The sequence below is a fragment of the Physeter macrocephalus genome, chromosome 7 (assembly GCF_002837175.3).
Source record: "Physeter macrocephalus isolate SW-GA chromosome 7, ASM283717v5, whole genome shotgun sequence".
Classification (NCBI taxonomy): domain Eukaryota; kingdom Metazoa; phylum Chordata; class Mammalia; order Artiodactyla; family Physeteridae; genus Physeter; species Physeter macrocephalus.
The window spans coordinates 137,376,165-137,398,057 of NC_041220.1; positions in this window are offsets into that span (position 1 = coordinate 137,376,165).

The window sequence follows — 21,893 nt, forward strand, 5'->3', positions numbered from 1 at the left end:
TTACTACCTTCTTTCTTTCTTTTTCTTTTTTTTCATCAAATGTGTGACTCTGAGGAAGTCTCTTAAACTCTCAGAAGCGTCCATTCCCTCATATTAAAATGAGGACAATTACAATACCTATTTCTCAGACAGACTACGTATAAGATCACCAGCTCCGAGTAGGTATTTATAAATGTTTGCCCCTACCATATTTCTGCCATCTTTTAAAATAATTTTATAGACCTTCCTCATGCATAATACACACACATCATACATTTACAAGAAACAAAATAAAATGTCCATTGGGCAAAGAAGAAAATGAAAGTAACGTGTTGAAGAGCATGAAGAACAGTTTATAATAGTTTTCAGGTCTAAGAGCTTAAGAGAAGCTCAACTTCTTTCTTTCAGACTATTAGTGTTTCTATACAGACAAAAAAGAATGCTCTAATTTAGATCCTTAGCCTCCTATCCTGTATTAGATGACTAACGCTGCAGTTTGCCAATTTAGCATTTTTATTTCATAGCTTCCTTGAATAATTAAAAAGTGAGACATTGAGGACATACAAACATTTCATTAATACACATGCTAATAGCCTCTCCCATTGCCAAGCAACATCTTTACATACCTACTACATTTCAGAGCTCATCATCTTCACAAAGTTTTCTGCAATTATACTCACCCACAATTTCAGCCACCAGGCACATAAATCTCAAAGTTTATTTAATAACCTAACATCATGCATATGCCTCTTTCATTTCATGAAAGTAAACCAAAAATTACTAAAGAAAATTAAACGTAAAGAAGTAAATTAATATACTGAAAAAAGAAAAAAAAATGTTACGAAGATGACAGGCAAATTTTCCCTTGGATTGGCGCAGAAGATGCAGAGAGAAAGCAGGTAAAAGGGGATGGAGAGAACGAACATTTATGGAACAACCACTAAATGCCAAGCTTTTTATGAAGGGCATTTCATTTTAGCGTAGCCATTTGGCGATAAGGTATCATTTTCCTCACTCCCCATTTAAAGATGTCAAACGTGGTGTTAGTGAGATTAAGTAGATCAAGGTGTTAAGCTTTAAGTAGTGGACAGTCAAACCCCAAACTATCTGACCTTGGTGAATCTAGAGTACAATCTATTTTACTAAATTGCAAAGTGGTTGTAGAGAGCAATAATATGTCACTAATGTACGACCTACAGATAGTATACACTCCCCAACTCGTACTGCTTTATTGTTGGGGGGAAAGCATGAACAAGTGGTCAGGAATAAATAGATTTCAGCAACACATTACAGAGAACAAATTATTGATTAGATTTTAATGGATCTAATGTTCATTCTTGTTTTTTTCCACAGGAAACTTTGCATCACTTAGAAAACCACTCCTCTACTTATCACCATTTTGTAATTATTTTTTCTATCTTATGTGTCTTAGGATAAGGGATAGAATGTATGACGTCTTTATAAGTTTATATAACTTCAAACTTAGAGATAAATGAAGTATGTTAACATATTACAGATTACACCTTAATTATGTTTGACCAGGTGGAGTATACTAAGACACAATTTTTCTGTAAAACAGTTTATAGTGATCTGTATTCTTAGGTTCTTCAGGCAATACTACTGTATGTGACAAGCGTCATAATAATTTCTCTGAGTGCAGGTTTACTTTTTGTTTTAAAATATACTTCATTCCACTAATATAAGAGGGCTAAGGAATTCCAAGCCTGTAGTCAATAGAAACTACTGAAAGAAGGCCAAAGGAGTATTATTGTACTAGGTCTTTCATTATAGAACTGAGAATACCTGAGAGAGTTAAATTCCACCTGAGATCCAATAAGTGTGATTGAAATCAGATCCACATTCAGTACAAACCAAGTGACATTTCTAAATATTTTTAAAGCCTTCAGAATGGGAAGAAAAATAAAAGCAAGACAAAAATTTCAGCTTAACTTCATTGGAAAAATATCAGGCTGATTTTAGACTTCTCATCTGCAATACAACATTCTGAAATGTAATGGAACAGCACCTTCAAATATGAAGGGAAACAATTACATACCAAGCCTAAAAATTATCTAAGTGTGAGAGCCAATTAAAAGCATATTGGAAAAAAAAAAGCATATTGGCCTTTAAAGAATTTAGATATCTATATCTATCTACCTATATCCAGTTGAAAGTAAATACTTAAATTATTTCAACAAAGTAAAAAAGTAAAAGAGGAGGATGATGCAGGAGACAAACCATTTTAAATGATTATTATCCAGATGAAGTAAAGGAGTATTAATAAAAACTCGGTTTTTAGTAGAGCCACCTAAGCAAAGTATTTTAATTACATGTGATAACATATTGCAATTACTGTAAATAATAATCACACAATTATATTTAAATATTGCTTATTTATATTCAATTTTAGAATCAAGCTATTGTAAGACATTACTGAATTGTACATAACTAACACAAAGTGAATAAAATTGAGAAGGCAAGACAACAATATATGTAACAAACTTTGTTAGTAAGAACAGATGAATTTTGGAAGAATAATCCCCTTGCCTTTCAATATTATGTCTGCTAGGTAGCAAAGTATTGACATAGTTTCCAAAATAGGAAATGTCAAAAAATTTAGAACACTCATTTTTTTGTAAAATAAAACTGCATGGTTCAAATTTTAAAATTGAGAACTCCTTAATATTTGGCAATTTTATCACCCATCAACCCCACTAAAGTAAAGAAATGTTATTATCACCTTTTATTTATTTCTTAATAATAAAAGTTAAGAGGAGTTGAGTCCTTACTATAGACCAGGTACAGTTTTAAGAACTATACACGTATAAATTCATTTAATCTTGATATCAGAACCTGAAATAGGTACTATTATCATTCATATTTTGGAGATGAGGAAACTGAGGCACATACAGGTATATTAACTTTCCTAACATTGCATTGATGCCATCTGAAAGCCAATGTTTTGAACACGGGCAGTTAATTCCAAAGCTCATACCTCTAACTAAGATGTCATTTTCTGCTATTTACGGTAATAAAATTTATAATTGTATGTAACTGGACAAAAGTAGAAGAAATTGCAATGAAATTGGCTAGAAAGAATAAACAAATGAGAGAACCAATGTGAACCTCCACAAATGGTAAATGGAATCAACTGGCACTGGTCAGTCACGTCATGGTGCTATAAATAGAGTCTTAGGATGTTCATTGAGAATTTGATAGTTGAGCAAAGAACTGAAGGAGATGGAGTTATTCGTATGATATCTGTGAGAAAATCTTTGTAGGCAGAAGCAAAAGCTGAAACATAGGCCTCTGCCTGGAGGATGAAACCTTCTTGACATGTCCATAAACACAGATGTAACTCTCTGCTTAGAGTGAGTGGATTTGGACTTTTATTACTAAAAAAAAAAATAGTCCATTGCAGGGATTTGGAAAGAGTTGCGACATGACTTAGTCATTTATTTTTAAAACACCAGTCTTGTCGAATGTTTTGAAAATAGAAGCATTCACAGGTAAAGACCTCAGTAAGGAACTAATACATTAATTCAGATGAGGGAGGAAGGTAGCTCATAGTTGGGAAACAGAGGTGAAATGTTTGAATTCCAGATATATTTTAAAGACAGCTATTAGGAATTGGTGGTGGATTGTACATGGGGTAAGACAAGAAATGTCTAATCAATGAGACCTCAAGGATTTTGGTCTCAGGGAATTAAAGGATAGAGTTGCAACTTATTGAGATGGGGAACTGGGTAAAGCACATTTGGAGAGGAAGAATGGAAGGTTGTTTTTTTTTTTAATATAGGTAAACTCATAGATATTTATTTTGTATCTACATAGTAGGTGGCTGTAGATTAAAAAATCTAGAATAGAGGTAGACGTACTAATGTCATGTGTTTATCTCAGCACTCTCTGATATGTTTGAAGATGATTTGGCCTGAACTGAGATGATAGCAGTGGGAACAGAGAGAAAGGAGAAAATATTTGGAAGATGTAATTGATGGGTCTTATGATTGATGCTGAGAGAAGGATGAAGGGCGGAAAAAGAAGTGGGGAATCATAAGTTGCATTTGTTTAAGAAACATTTTGATGAAAAGTTTGTAAATTATCACAAAATCTTTAGGGTGAGATCAAATGCTGTTGCTTTTATTATTATGGTTTTTTGCTTTTGTTTTTGTTTTCTTTTTTGGCCACGCCATGCCACTTGTGGGATCTTACTTCCCGGACCAGGGATTGAACCCCGGCCCCTGGCAGTGGAAATGCTGACTCCTAACCACTGGACCACCAGGGAATTCCCTTATTTTGTTAATTTTGGCCCCAAAATAATTTTGGGAGCATAAGAAGTTCTGAGACTTTTGTATTGCCTTATAGGAGAGCATCTCTCACTTATGCTGCCTTCACAGAAAATTCACACTGCTTACTTGTTTTATAGTATTCTGAGAAAGGAAGTCAATCACATCATGTTCCATAATCCAGATACTTATATTTTTAACAACAGAATACAATATAATTTATAAAATGTTAAGATTAAGTTTTTTGATTTAAGCAGGAGGAATACAAACACTTTCCTGTGCTTAACAATGTTGAAAAAAAGGGAAAAATTAAATCTGTGCAACTTTATTTTCAGCATAACTTTTTATCATTGTGCTATGTAGGATGATATATTTTATAAAGTACTATATTTAGATCACTCAGTGTTTGTAGCCTTGTTTTACTTGCTCTGACACCCATTTTTCACGCTGATTTTTGTTTTGTATTTGCTACTGTTCTGAAGATTGCTTATTTTCAAACATTTCATCACTTAAAAAAATTTTCTGTCTCACAGATGTATATCTTTTTTAAAGACAGAATTCAGGATTGCTATTTTTTAAGTTAATTAATGCTCCTTATTTTTACAAGGGTAATTTATGTTTGCTATAACAGCTATTTTAGTTTTTAACTGAATTCAAATATATTTTTATTGCTGCCAATTAAAAACAATCAATATTTATATTCTGCATCTTACATAGGAGATCACACGTGCTGTCAAGATTTTGGCTTTTCCGTGTTTGAAAGATTTACAAATATACACAATTTCCCCAGTAAGTGAAGAATGTAGGTTGTAATACTGAGATGGTGGGAAGGAGGTTCAGTCCAAGACAGGGTACGCTATCTAATGTTATGTCACTAGAAAAGAAAACAATTTTTATATCTTTAGGCATAAACTAACAGTAAGCTTAATGACCATTTTTATATTAACTCTCTTAATTCACTCAACAGTCCTATGAGGATGATAATATTAAATTTCCATTTAACGAATGAAGAATGGAGAAACTGGGTGATAGCCAAGATTTCACAATTGGAAGTTGGAAGAGCCAGGATTCAACCCAGGGCCCACGTAGGACACCACTGAGCAATTCTGCTTCACAGTAAAGGATGACAGTATATGACCCAAGAAATGTGGTTTTTCCTCTGAACTGCAGAAGCTTCTACAATGAAAGTTTATGACTGGTGTCTGAGCTTCTCAGAAGCCTTGATTACTAATGTCTATGTTCTTACTTTGTTTTATGGTTGACAGTGAAATATCTGGCATCGACATAGGTGATTTATTAAATATATATTCATTTCATATTTTAAACATTTTTGCTTAGCACTTTGACTTTTATATCATACTGCAAACTGTTGCTATTTCTTACATGTGATATTGAAATTTTCCTTTTTAAAACAGTAAGTTATGATTTTTGAGTCAGTTGTTATTATACCATTAATATACTATGTGTTGGTTTGTTGATGTGAAAAATATTTAACCTAATAATGTGTTGGGTAAAATTTATTTTCTCAGGTTCTTTTTATTTTTCCTGACATTAACTTAATATTTCATTATATTGAGCTTTTGTGTTGTAAATGGAGCAATACTTCTGGTGGTTTTGGTAATCTTAAACACTTTGATATAAGTCAAAATGATTATTGTATAAATTAGAAGTGAAATGAGGATGATTTGTGTATAAAACACTACTGATATACAATTACTCCCACTCTCAACAGGCATGCTTTGTCTTTCGATACATTCATTCATCAGCAGGAATCATCTATGTCAGCACAACACTTCAGACTTTCAGTATTCAAGTAATTTATGATGCTTAGGATTACAGGCATGGGAAGACTATTTTTACAAGTTTTAAATAGATGTTTTTATATCAAAAATTTTTATAAAGACAGAGAACAAACATAAGTTCTTTATGGCCAAATTGTGTCTCACTGTATGAATTTCTGCAAGCTCAAGCATATTGAGTGTATTTCTCTCTGAAATTCTATTTCACAACTTATAAATGTGTATATGTCACTTTCAAAGACTGCAGTTGCATTGCATATTTTATTTTTTTAAATTTTATTATTTTTAAATAGTTTTATTTCTTTTGCTCTAACAAAATTGACAATGCCACTATTTTTTCAGACCAGCATCACCCTGGGATCTACCCTAGGAGCTTCTTGGTTAGGGAGTCAGGGAGGTCTTCAGGGGCCTGGTTCACCAGGAACTTGCAGGAGACTAGGAACCAACTCCCTTTATTTATGTATGTATTACTTTTTTATACATTTATTTATTTATTTATGGCTGCATTGGGTCTTCATTGCTGCGTGCGGGCTTTCTCTAGTTGCTGCGAGCAGGGGCTACTCTTGGTTGCGGTGCACAGGTTTCTCATTGTGGTGGCTTCTCTTGTTGCGGAGCATGGGCTCTAGGTGTGCGGGCTTCAGTAGTTGTGGCACGCGGGCTCAGTAGTTGCGGCTCGCGAGCTCTAGAGCACAGGCTCAGTAGATGTGGTGCAAGGGCTTAGTTGCTCCGTGGCGTGTGGGATCTTCCCAGACCAGGGATCAAACCCATGGCAGGCGGATTCCTAACCACTGCGCCACCAGGGAAGTCCCAGCATTGCACATTTTAAAAAGCTGACTTTTATGATAACCTATTTGTGAAAATGTTTTGCATGAATTTTCAGGATAATAACTCTATTCAAAATAGGTTGCAAGAATTTTCCTTGTGGAGAATCACTGTGCCAGATTTACTTTTCTGACTGAATTGTAGGCTCTGCTAGGAAAATGGGTTATACTAAACCTGTATCTTCAGTTCTGTGCTGAATGTACAGCATGTAGATGTAAACCGTCCTTAGATTAAACCTGTGAAATGCTATCCTAAAATGGGAAAATTTGCATATCTATAGAGGACTATAATGTAATAACACACTAGGTAAGTAAACCGGGAAAGTTAAGGTAATATTTATGTTATAGTTAAACAAAAAGCTTTACAAAGTTACAATCTTACTCATCTCTAAAATATAAGAGTTGAGCTCAAATGATTTTAAACTATTTTCCAGCTGTAATATCCTATGATTCCTAAAGAATTAATAAGTTTATAGAAAACCTATTTGCTTCTTAGGAAGCACTCACGCTGCCTTATAAAATGTTTCACCAAAAAAAATTTTTTAAAGTAAGTGATGATAGAATGTTTCCAAAAACATGCTTAGCAATATCGGTCTCCTTCAAGCATAACTGCAGCATAATGATAAAAGGCTTTCTGTCATAAAGAGGGAGAGAGATTGTAATAAAATAAAAACTCCAAAGCTTTTATGCAATAAAAATAGGATATAAGATAACAAATAACATACTGTATGGAAATGTTTTAGATTTCTGTCACCTGTTCAGTATTATAAGCTTTTTATACATTAGTCTGGTAAAACTATAAAGAAACACACATGCAAACAGGAAAAACCATTTATGCAGGCTTTACGTATAAATTTGGCTTCTACTAATATGCAGTCAGAGGCAAATGTCTGTGTGTGTGTGTGCATTTTTTGACTCTAACAGGTGCAGCATACCTTTTGAATTAGAATGGTTTGTTCAATAAATTCAAAAGCCTGTGAAACGACTGGTAAATAGAAAGAAACTAAATTTCTTTGTCCATCTTACATAGCATTGGAGCACAGCAGATGCGGAGGGTATAGTATTGGGTTAAGGACAAGTTATTGTAACAGGGAAGATTGTTTTTTGTGTTAAAAGCATCAGGATGAAAAAAAAAAAAAAAGCATCAGGATGTGTATAGGAGGATCTCGGGAGATACCTGACTGTGTGTATGAAAAAAAAATGGCAATACCAGGACCACAAGTAAACCCTAGGAATGAGACAGGGCTCCCCTTGTTTGTGATTTTAATTTTACACCAAGGATATTATTAAATCATCTAGTACTCCTTACACTTTTAAAATTAATTGTTGTATTTAATGTCATATTTTCAGATATTTCCAATTGAAAAGTTTTATTTAAAAAATTTAGATTTAATAAATATATTATTATAGTTCAGTTTCTTTTCCCTTTAAAAATTCCCTTTTTTTTATACTGTCCCCATATGGCTAAATAAAACATGGAAAAATATAAACTTATAAATCAACTTACGCAATATGGCCCCAAACCATCTAGTAAACACTTATATGCGTGAAGCTCTGTCAGGCAGTGTGCTAAGCAAAGATGATATGAACACTGCCTTCTACATGTTTTCCCAGAAAAGCTCTCAAATGCTCATAAAATTAGTATAATTTGTTTGCAGATAACTTTAAATATATGTGGATTTTCAGAATTGTTTATTTAGAGAAGAAAGAGTAAAAATGTGGATAGTTTAGAAATACAATTAGTGTTCCCATGTATGGACATTTATTGGTACAGGGGCACATGTGACTTTTAAACGTGTTTCTTATCGAAATATGTGACATATTCTGAAGTAACTATGATTTTAAACAAAATGACATCCCTGAATATGGGACATTCCTTAGTTTAAGAAACCCCTAATACCTAGGGATATATTAATTTTGTGTAAAATATTTGACATTTTATATGCAAATAATTGCATGTTTAGCACATCTCACTTTACCTCATGTAACCACTATCTTTATAAAAAGCTGACAAATAAGTAAAACTTGATGAGTACGGATGCCAATACCTGTATATTAGAATTCACTCTTGGAAGGTGGCAGAAAATGAACCATCAAGAAAGCAAAGTCATGACACGGTAACCAAACAGGTAACAGTAAGGTTTACAATCCATAGTAAAATTTGGAAAAGCTGAGGATTACAGTGTATAGTGTGCAATAAATTACACATCACAGTCCGCCATTATTTTACTCTCCTGTATATTAAAAATGTCAACAAGTAATGTTGGTTTTATCATTATAAATGGGGAAAATGTGGTCATTGTAGGAAATCAATGTAGAGAAATGAAAAAGTTCACTAGAAGCATTGTCATAAACGTATATATATATTAAATAATAAACTTTTGTAAAAAAAACCTGAATTTATTTTCCTGAGGACACTGGTGTACTATTTCTAAACCAGAATTGTTGAATGATGTAGGTTCAAAAACAGTATTAATGATCTTACAGGATAAACAAGTTAAAGATATTTATGAAATGAAAGTCTTAATATCTTGTTGCTAATTGTTAATAACATAAGGTGAAGTATACAAAATGTGTTGTGGTTAATATAACGGGATTTTGGCGATCAACACATTTTAATGTTTAGAATTCTTCCCAGGAAATTACATGAGTGTGGCATCTCTACTGTTAGAGCAATTAATCCCCAAATTTATATATATTGCATGACATGAATAGGTTATAAGGAATAAAAGCATCAATACAAAGATATTACCTGACATAAACATTTCTAATGTGAGACATCTTCCATGCCATTGATTTTTTTTTTTTTTTTAAATCAAGCCATGCAAGGAGCTCCTAGAAGTAGGCCACCATCTAAGCACAAGGAGAATTGTATATACTAGAGCTTTAACCAGCACAGCACTTCATTCAAGAAGACTGCTTCAAGACTTCACTTAAAATTATCAGGGGCACATTATCTGGGTAGAACAACAAGAAGCAATTATTGGTTTAATTAGCCGGCATTCACCATATTGCCCTCTTTCTCTTTGTTCGATTGCCAGGCAATTTTCTACAATCATTAAGCAAGGGAACTATAATTCCACAATGAGCTAATCTACAGCTCCTTCTTATCACACTGGAATATTTTAAAGTTATTTATGACTGTCCTCAATAAGAACTAAGCCCACTGGACAGAAAACACTTCGGGCTTTAAAAATTCAATATTCATTGACATATCCTAAATCTTGATTATATTTAATGTTACTATGTTTTATTTGGATAAATATTTGCCATGAAATTAGGTTAAGACTATTTGATTGAAAGGGACCATATATGATCTCTTTTACAATGTGTTAAAATTCTGCAAGTAATTGATATATCGTTTGCAAGTATACAAAGAGTGAAAATGTGGAACTAAATTTTAAAAAGTGAAGAAATTTGAACATATAACTTACTGTAAACACAAAAGAGACAAATAGACTTATTCTAAGATGTTTTCATCGGTCCAACTCTTGCAGATGGTCAAGTGAGACTATTTACTCACAATGTTAACCATTGGTTTAGGTGAATTCCTCTAGTCTGGCATTAGAAAACAAGAGTAAGTTAAAAGGCATAAAATTGTTTCCTCTGTGAGGCTATAGTTAATACATGTGTCTCTGTGGTACAAGAATACCCAGTGGAGGATTTAGAAGCAGTAAAAATGATGTCCTATATATGAAATGATTCATAAAGCAGGGACTGGGCCAAGAATTGCACCGCAGCTAATTCCCTGGGTGAAAAGGGGTCTGGGCATCCATTTCGCCAGCGCTTTAATTCTTATCTCACTGTGCCTCAAGGTCCATAAATATTTTTTACAAAGTTCTCCAACACGTAGAGATAATACTCAAAAGGTAACCACTATCAATCAATAGAATCCCATTGTGTTATAGGAGCATACATTTTGCTACATCCATTGACCTTCAAGCTGAAATGTTCTAGTTTGAGGACCAGTTCTATATCCCAGTAAGTTTCTCCTCTCCTGCCCCAAGCTAAAGAGCATGTCTCTTCCAAGTTCTCTCACTACCCAGTCCACACTTTACTCCTGTCTTGGGCACCACAGCTCTGATCCTACTAATCCTCCTGAAAGCTCAAATCATAGTCTATCTTGCTCACACGATGCTTTAGATTTCTATCATCTTTTACACTGGTAATGAGTAACATATGTAGATTTGCTTTTTTTTTGAATTTTAAACAAAAATAGAAAAAAGAAGCAGTAAAAGTGATCAGGGTGTAAAAATAAATATACCTTCCCAAAGAAACTGGTTTTTGTTACAATGAATTATGTGATACCCAAATATGAGCCGATGAGTACCATTTAGTAACACTAGTGTTGTCAGTCCCTACCAAGTAGTTGGCAATTATATATCTATGTGGTGTGTGTTTTACATTTTTAATTACTGAATAACACACAAATTATTTTTGTTGTAAGAGATTCAAATAATGTGGAAATACAGCAAGATAAATGTGAAAGTTCCCTTTCTAATGGCTTTCCTTCCACTGCCTTCTCTCTTCCCCAGGGATAACTGCTGTGAACTCTTGTGACTGCGCATTCTTTTAATCCCGTTTCAATGTGTTTATTACAGATAACAACAACAAAAAAATCAATGCCCATTTATAAGAGGTTTACATAAAAGGCACTATACATATTTATCTGTGACATTTTTTAATATTTGCTTTGGAGATTTCTCTAAATCTGTTCGTTTATATCTAGCCAACTGTTTTAAATTGTAAAATAGTATTCTATAGATTAGATTTTATAACTATAGCCTAAATGGGATATAATTTATTCCAACTCTCCCATATGACAAACATTTGGGTTGTTTTCACAGCTGCACTGAGCATACTTATACCTAATTTTTAGACACAAGTGTAATAAATTATTTAAGGAATCTTACTTAGTACTTAGAAACAGCCTCAAAGTTGCTCAGCATTACATATATATTTTACAATATTTTTCCTTTAGATCCTAATTTATAGTATTATTAGAATATAATTTGGATTTCATATTGAAACTATTTGGCATTAATTAACGTTAATCAATTTTTAAATGCTTGAAAAAACTGTGTTTTCCGTCTGCTGAGTAATACATAATATATGGGGTTGGGCTTGTTAATTATGAACACATAGATTTTAAATTATTCACATATTTTATGTTCTTATTCACTTTCAATCTGCAAAATATTTTTGAGGCAGCTTAAAAAATAAACCACTATGATGTTAGATTTATTAAACTTTTGCTGTGTTCTGAACAATTTATTTTATCACTATATTACCACTTATCATTTTTACTGTGAGGTGTGGCACTTTGAAACAGTATATAGCACTTCGTTTGTTTTAATCTTAAGAATTTTGGTTACTAATGAGCTAAGACATTCTTGTACTCCTACCAAAGTATTTCACATTTTCTATTTGCCACAGTTTCTTGATCTCCACCCCTCCCTCTTCATTTATTCCTCCCTTTCTTTCTTCCTTCTTTGTTCTTTCACTCCGTTAAGAGAGAATGGATTTTCTTGTTTTCTTGGTTCCCATCTTCATTGATTCAGTAGTTGTATATCTTACTTGTGATCCTCTAATTGTCATCCTCAAATTTTTATTTCTCACATTTGGAAAAAAAACAGGTTGGCATTTGGTGTTAATATGTATCATTGAGAACTAAATAAGACCTTTGAAGATATTTATAAATTTCCTTCTTTTTCCAGGCTTACAAAGAAATCTTTACATAACTCCTATTCCTTTGTTAATTTAACCTTCACAAGTTCAGACTCTTCTCTGTAATATGGGCATAATTTTACCTCTATTATAGGATTATTATAACAATTGAGATAGTAGGCAGTTGTGCCTGTGTTAATCACTTGAAACATGACAGATGGCTAGCCAATGACATTTCTCTTATCCCCATTTCTTTTTTTAAATCATTGTATGTATTTTGTGATTAGAGAGTTATGGACATCATTGCTTTTTTAATGGTGTATAATATTTGTATGCTAAAGCTGAGCTTTACTGTTCAAACTCATTTCAATCTCTCTCTCTACTGTACAGGATCATAAGGCCATGTAAAGGAAACAGGATTATGATACACCTCTGATCTTTCATAAGGGTAACACCAAATTATGAAGTTATTTAAAGATGATATCAGCTAATTTGTGTATAAACACATAGTACACAGTATATACTTGAAAAATATTTAGTAATATTTTTATTATTATTTGAAATTTTGTCGTATCACATGCTTCAGTCAGATTTCTGAGATTAGATATTAGCAAATATATGATAATAATTCCTACTTCATGCTCTGACACTATAAAGTGTTAAAAGTATATAAAGGAAAAATTATGAAGATAATCAACACCAAAAAGGCACAGTTAATATTCAAGATATGATGTTCCTCTTAACCAATCGAGGAAAAAAATATAAGAATGGGAGAAAGAAAAGAGACAGCCAAGTCAGGAGAAGTATGGGATAAAAAGAGCAGATATACTCCTTTCACCTAGACAACTGGATTTCCTTTATCTTATTTCCATGTTTGCTACATGACAAAACGATATCCTGGAGTGGAGTTTTGCTGCTCAATAGAGCTGGAGATGAAGGCACCCCATGGGGCCGGTGTTCAGGGGGGTGTAAAGGTTTTGCATTGGGGAGAGATAGCTTCTGCTGAGCAGCATGCAGATATTAAAACCAAAAAAATCTCCCAAATGAGAGGGCTTGCTTGAGAACAGGACATTCTAGCCAGCATTATATATGGATACAAATATGGTTAAAATGTAACATCTTAAATCACTATGGCCTGGGGAACTTAATGTTATTACACATAAATGAGAACTTTTCAAAATTATTATGTCTTCATTGAACGTATTTTCATTGCAATGTCCATATTTTAAAATGTCTTTTTTCCATTTTTAACTCTTTCATGTTGATCATTTTGTTGTGCATTTATTTCTCAACTGGGTGCCAAGTATAGCACTGCACACTATGGGGAATCCCACATTTATCAGGTACTAGATACATGAACTTGAAAGCTTTCCTGGGCCTCAATTTTTCTTCTTTTCAACAGGTAGAATAGGTCTTAAGGGTTACAGTGAAAATAAATGAAGTGATTTGTCCAGTAGCATGCCTGGCACATATTTGGTTCATAATCAATCATAATTTCTGCATTCCCCACTTAAAACTAGAATCTAATTAGTCACAACAATATGCACGCTAAGCATGATTAGGCAGTTGCCATTAAATATGTGCACACTTGAAATTATTTTATTGTCATAGTGACATATGTCTATCTTGGCATTGGACCAATCTGCATTTTCCTACTGCAGTCATCTTTTCCTACACCAGTCCTGGTGCAACACGCTGACCGCATATCCCACCCACAGCCTCAGCACCTCAGCACTCAAGTACTAACCAGATTTCCAAATGCCAGCAGCATCACTTTGTGTCTGGGCTCTCTTGCCTCTAGATCCAACTTTAGCACTGGCACAGCAGACTATACATGCTGTAGAATTAACACCTCCCCCCTACACTCTCAGACAGAACCGACAGGGCTGGCGTATAAGGACCCCAGCTCTTTCACCCGTCAGATGAGATGGTTCTGACACGTGTTTCCTCCTTGTCTCCAGGAATGTCTCCAGTGAGACTGGACTCCAGTGGTCCCCACTGGCAGCCAGCTGGATAACGTAGCCACCTCATTTCCCCATTCCTCTCTTTTCACCTCTCAAATAAACTACTTGCATTGAATTTAGTCTTGGGGACTGCTTCTGGAGAAAAATATACTTTCTCAGTGAAGTCCAGTGACTGCAAAGCCGAACTTTGTATTAAAATTCCAATTGCTGTCAAGGGTTTCAATTGCCCGATTATTTCAATATCAAGGCTTTTCTTCAGGCGTATTTAGCTCCCTCTTAAACTGGTCACCTGTCCTGCTTATTTTCAAAGGGTATGACTCTGCCTGGGAGTAGCACAAAACAGAGGAGTCTGATTACACAATTTAGGGCTCATTAAGACAATTAGGGTGGTGCCAGCCTGTGGTCTCAGTCTGATTTAGAGCTAGTCAGGTGATGTTGATAGTGAGGTGTGTGCACAGCGTGTGTGACATACTTGGTGTTGTACAGTACTCTCATGCAGCTGGTTCTTTACTCCTGAGGGCTTCAAAGGGGCAGCCATGTGTCCTTTGGCCTCCCACCTGCATCACACCAACACTCAACCGACCACTTCCCTGTCGCATATACTGTCCATTATTGACTACCAAGGTCCTTCAAAGGGTCTCAGGAAAGGAAGGGTGCCTCCCGTGCCTTTCTGAGTGCCTGTGGTTGCCATTTGGCCTGTGTGTGTTGGATACTGGACATTCCAGTAAGTCTTTCAGCTTCAAATATTTCTGTTTGAGAAGAAATGGGCACTAGCCTTTCTTTTCCCCTCTAGATAAAACAATTCTGAAGGACACATGTATCCTTTCTACTTTCAAAGCCAATTCCAAGAGAATGATGGGGCAGGTGCAGGGTAAGAGAGAGGTGTTCACTAATTCAGCTCTTTCTGTAACTGACTCCTATCCACCTCTGAATCTTGGTTTTCTAACGTAGACAAGTTTGTGTGGATTGTCATTTACAGTGCACTGGTATACAGCCCCTTAGAAACTCAGGCAATGCAATATCTAACTTAGAATATTAGAATGTGAGGTGAAGGGCATTCTTATCCTGAGATGTGGAAAACCTGTTATTTTGGAAACCACCTGAAATCGTTTTGATGAAATGATACACATGCATACTTATCTATATGTTATATATATATAGCATATATTATTTAGTATATATACTTATAGTATATACTTGTATGAAGTCAACTACAAACAAAAGTCAATATATAGTAATACACACAAGAGATCAGTGAGGTTTATTGATTATGGAAGTGACCAGAGTGAGATCGGGGACAAGAAGTTACTTGTTGCCTGTGGATATCTTGTTTAAACAGCACCCATCGTGCTTTACAAGAGCTCATCCTTGCCCTTCCCTCCCACCTCCCCTTCTGCCATCCTCCCGCTTGAATTACCCTCTCCAGCCATGCTCTTCTTTCTCTGTTCTTTCTGTCCTTGAGAAGAGCTGAATTCCTTCTGCCTTTGTCCTTATTCCCTATGAAAGATTTTGAATTTGCTATTGTGTCTACTTGTAATTCTCTTCCAAGATGTCTAAGTAACATTTCAATGGTCTTCTTTTCCTCATCCATTTAATCTGCTTAAATATTGAAGTGCTGTCAGTAACATTTCACTGTTTATTTCATTGCACCCATAATGGCCAAATATTATGCATGTATTTGTTTATTATTTTTATTTTCTCATGAGATTACAAATTCTACTTGCTGAATTCCTAGTGTCTAGACTAGCGTTTGACACATAATGGAGTTCAATAAATAATTTGAAAAATGGAGAAAAGTATAAGTGAAGGAAACGAGCTAAAAGTCTTGTTAGAATTAGTTTTTGCCCTGCCTAATTTTTTGTTCATTAGAACCATGCAAGGTTACCATCATTTTGTTTTATGTGTCACTATAAGCAAGTATTATACAAAAAGATTGAGCTTGAACAGATTAGCTCTCTTACGTAAACACATAATAAAAGCAACATAATTTATGTATTTTAAATAAAAATGTACATGGGAATTTAACCTTTTCACTAGGGCTAGTATGAAAATAAAACTTAATTCAAAAATCTTATTGTTGATAAACAGTTGATCACCAAAATCACAGTATTTTGTAATGATTTTGAAATGAGATGCCTGTAAAAATACAAATCTTTATCTCCCAAAACATCTAAATAACCAATTCTTATTAAATAAAGTTAATTCCTCTGGACATATAAATTCAGTTACAATGTTAAGCCCTGAGAAAAATAAGTTTGCTTAATTTTCTGGGTTATTAAAGTAAAACTAATTTGTTGAAATTAAGCCAACTCTAGCTTTAAGCATTTCATGCTACTACTCAGAAAATAACTAAAGGTAATGAATTTTACTTGAACAACTTATTATATGTGCAGAAATTTGGAGTGAGTCTAAATTTTCCAGGAATAGAAGTAAATTTTACTCTTTGTCCTTCAAATCGGTATAATTTCAAGGTGGAAGATAAAAGCACTGAATTGCTTTAGTATTTATTCATTTTTGTCACGTACCAAGAAGAAACATTTATCATACAAAGCTTAGGGATGAGTAAATATATCTCTGGATGTAAAAAAGGTAAATATAATGGTTTCCTGGAAACTAGCATTCTTCTCATTCATTCATTCATTCATTCCACAGATGTTTTTTAGACACCATTAATATCTGACACTCTTCTAGGGCCTGTGACACAATAGTGAACAGAAGAGACAAAAATCTCTCATGAAACTCACAGTTTAGAGGGGAAATCAAACAAATTTGTAGTGTTAGAAGAGACAAACACTACAGAGAGAAATTGTAAAACAAGGAAGAGATGTATGACTTGTTGCGAAGATGAAATTGTGGCAAAGGTAATTCGGCAGGTGCAGAACACATGAAATGATCAAACTTTCAGATTACACTGATCTAGGTTACAACTGAAAATTCAAATCATTGATAATATACTAGAATATCTCTCATATCAAGTGAATAGATAGAAATGACAGTTGTCTTTCAAGGTTCCTAAGTGCAAGACGATACAGTTAGAGACAACACTTCATATAATAATTTCATGATTGTGGCCTCTGTCTATTTATAATTTAACATCAGGGATTCAGAATATGAGACTTTTATAAGAATGACTTATCTCCCCAACCCAGGGCAACCCTCCCAGAAGACATTTTACGGGATGCTAATATCTCAGGAGTCTACAGAGGCTTTGTGATTAAAATAGTCTATGTAATCAATAATTACTTTTTATAATTTACATATATGCTAGAAAAATATTTTTTAAATTGATATTTATTAAACAGGTGCAAATATGTTTTTAAAATTTGCTACATTTAAATTGCTGCTGATTACCAAGTAGCTATCATATGCTAAGTGACCTATTCAGTAATCAGCTTGAACTGTTATGGACTTTATCTAAAAAAAATCAATATACTATTTTAATTATTCAGTCTGGGATGTACTACACAGTACTGGGTTGTAAAAATTATATTTTGATAATTCCTTGCACCAACTGTAAAAAGTTCTGTTTGTTTTAAGTCCTAGCTTTTAGAACCTCCTTTTGGTTATCTTGAAGGTTCTATTAATGCAGTACAATTTGAAAGGGACCACATTGCACAAAAATAATGGAGCTCAAAAGGAAAGCCACTAAATATTAAGTATAAAATTTGATTCCAGCTAATGTCATTTTTTATAAGAAATATTCCTGTACTTTTAATTGGTATACACCAAGAAAAAGATACAGAGATAGAAAAAGCACTAAAATGATGAGGAGGTGAAAACTGAAGACTTGAAGAAAGGTTAAAAAAAACAGACTTTAACTATTGTGATTCAAATGAACCCTGACTCCATTTTCTCCACTGACTTCTATCAACTAATCACTAAGTATGTATACGCATTCTCCAGAGTTTCTTTCCCTAGACCTTATTTATACAAGTTAATGATTACTTTGAGTTGCAAACTTATGGCTGACCAAACAAGGCACAGGTACAAAGCTAGAAGATGCATCAGTTTATATACCTGCATATGGTCGAGAATATTAGAAGCCTTGAAGGATGTTCCTCTCTTGTCCTCTACCACATTTTTTTTCAAGAAGAGGCCTTTTTTTCCCTGAAGTATTATAAGGACAGGAGTTACAAATGTACAGAAGTTGATATAGAAAATCTATATATACACAGTTCTAGAACTTCAATGTAAATATAAATTCATGATAATATTCAGGAGTAAAAATGTTTAAATTTGTACAAAACTTATAATTGGGGAAGTGGTTACACATAGAATATTTTCTTTAATCTTCATAAAACCCTTTGCTATAAAAAGATTTGCTGTAGGTTACAGAACTAATAAATGGAAAAGAGTGATGAATTCTTGGTCCATCTTGACATGCTCGTCTTGAGTCTTTCACCTATTCTTCCAATTAGTTTGCAAACTTCTGACCCTGGTGCCTGAAGCCCCAACCATGCCACTCACTAAGATGATCAAAATAAAGCCTCTTAGAGTTGGTTGTCCTTATTTATGACTGTGTCCTTTGCATGGAAATCTCTATGATTAGAAAAGAACTACTTAATTAAAATTTTTGGTGATGTATCACATTTCCTATTATATAAGAATAAATGAAAGTTATTTAATCATAAATCATAAAACCTCAGGGTTTGATAGACATAAAGGTCAACTCCTCCAATCATCCAGTAAGACTTAAGACATATGTGTAAGTAAATCCAAGTTATATTAACAAACCTGCCCTTTTGTTTAAGAAATAGCATGCTTTTATTTGACAAGAAACTGTTTAACCTTTACCAGAAGAAGTAGATGGCTTAAATTTTTTTTTTCATAAATTAAATTAATATTGCTCCGGGAAGAAAGATTAGTATTTAAAAGTAATATATAAAATGAAATATTTATCATTTATTTATTATATTTGAGAAACTGTCAGCAGTTGGACTCTCATATATGCATGCAAAATTCACTCTTGCCTTTCCCCTGACATTTGCTCTTTAGATGTCAGAGTAAGGTCCGAGCCCACTGTGGAATTTAGACATGGCATCAACAAACTGGCAAAGTATGTAAAACATATACTAAGTCTCTCTTATCAGTTTGCTTCCATTTTATTTCCCCACCAGCATACTTCAGGCTGTACAATCTTTTGAAACTTGTTCTGCCTCTTGATCTAACTCACCCTGTTTGTTCAACTTCCTTAAGACATTAACCATCACACCTTCCCTTAACTTTCAAAACCAGCAACTTCCTAATTTAATAAGCTAATCTGTGGTCCCCTGTTAAATGGAAGAATAGTTCACTATCCTTTCCTCCTCCAAGTTAACTTATATAACTTTAAAAGTCAGTTTCTGCATTTTTTTTTAATTAAAAAAAATGCTCAAAAATTTATCTGGTGAGGAGGCAGGTAATGCTTTTAGGCCTCTCATATCACAAAGGTAACTTTCCTCTACTTCTTTGTTGTCATAATTCCAACATAGGTTTTATCAGGACATATAGTCCATGAAGTAAAAGAAAATTAGGTAAACTGTGATTAGGATAGATGCTTAAATACTTCTTAGTTCTGCTTCTTTCCATGAAAGAAGAAAGCAGAACTTCTTTTCTTGATAAAATATTCAAAATAACAAGTCCTATCCATCCTAATCTTAGGGCTGTTGTTGTTGTTTTTATTACTGATGTGTGAAAACTTTTTTAGATTAATTGTGGCATTTCATAATTACTTGGGTGCTGTATCAAATATAATTTTGAAAATGTTTTGAAAGTTTGCTTTGTACTACATCTTATCCATTTCAATGATGCTGTTAGCTCTGAAAGTCACTAGCTTTTTATTGTGATCATTTGATTCATTTCAGAAGTTTAGGTATTTTTCAATGGGATTTAAGTTTATATTAACATGATATAATGACATTTTTTATTCAGTTTATAAAGTAGACTTTGCCAAATATACTGACTTGGATTTAATTTATTATATTTCTGATTAGAAAGGTTTTATGTTCAATGCATAATTTTGTATGAATTAGTGGATGATGATTTAAGTTTTGTAGAGACTTTGTTAAATTTATTGTGTATAGGCCTTAACTCAATATTTGATATAGAAAGTAACAGAGATTTCGGTAGTTAACATATTCATGAAAGTAGATATTCATGAATGGATAACTGATGTGTATATCTCAGTAATAACAATTGCATTAGATAGAAAATCACTTTCAGAGAAAATAACCACTTTATATTATACCTTACATTACAAATATATTTTGATATCTTCACAATATTTGTTGCAGAACTTTGCATATAATGGGAACCTCAGAGATTTGGTTCAATCTGAAGAATCATGTTATGTCCCTCATATATCATTTTTAAAAAGTCTAAGAAAGGTCCTTGATAGCAACTAAGGATTTTTTCAGAACAATATATATTAGCTATTCTGTCATTTTGGCAAAGACCAAGAATTACCTTTAAAAAGGAACTGATCTTTGCGCTTCCCTGATGGCGCAGTGGTTGAGAGTCCGCCTGCCGATGCAGGGGACACGGGTTCGTGCCCCGGTCCGGGAGGATCCCACATGCCGCGGAGCGTATTGGCCCGTGAGCCATGGCCGCTGAGCCTGCGCGTCCGGAGCCTGTGCTCCGCAACGGGAGAGGCCACGACAGTGAGAGGCCCGCGTACCGCAGAAAAATAAAAAAATAAAAAATAAAAATAAAAAAGGAACTGATCTTAAAATAAGTAATAATCCAGCCATCATTGTTGAGATTTCTAATTACATATACTCTGATTTTGAAATTCCTTGACACATTCTTCTCTGCCCTCAATCAGATCAAAAAGTCTGTATGTTTCATCTTCTGCCAGATTCTTTGATAAAATTTGACACCTATGCCAATCATATGACTACAGAATCTAACTATTGTTAGAAAAATAGCGATACAGGTATTAAAATACTCAAACTTTTTCCCCAATTCCAGCTGAAGTCTGAGTTCTTGGTAGCATATCTAAATCCTAGACAATATAGGTTAAATGAGGAAATTCATTAATAAATTAGTAGATGTATGAGGGAATATAACACATGAGGTAGTCTTTGGAAATATTGTTTTGACTATCCTAGGAATCCTAATTCATTAGAACATATTCAGATAAAATAAAATGGTAATGCAGATTTCAGAAGAAGCTTCATGACTGTATCAGACAGGGTTCAACCAGAGAATCGAGCCAGTAAAATTTTATGTTATCTGGGGTTCTGCATCTGCGGATTCAACCCATTTGCAGACGCTGTAGTACTGTAGTATTTATTGAAAAAAATCTGTGTATAAGTGGACCCACACAGTTCAATCCTGTTGTTCAAGGATCAACTGTATGTAGATTTATTATAAGAAACTGACTTATGCAATTGTGGG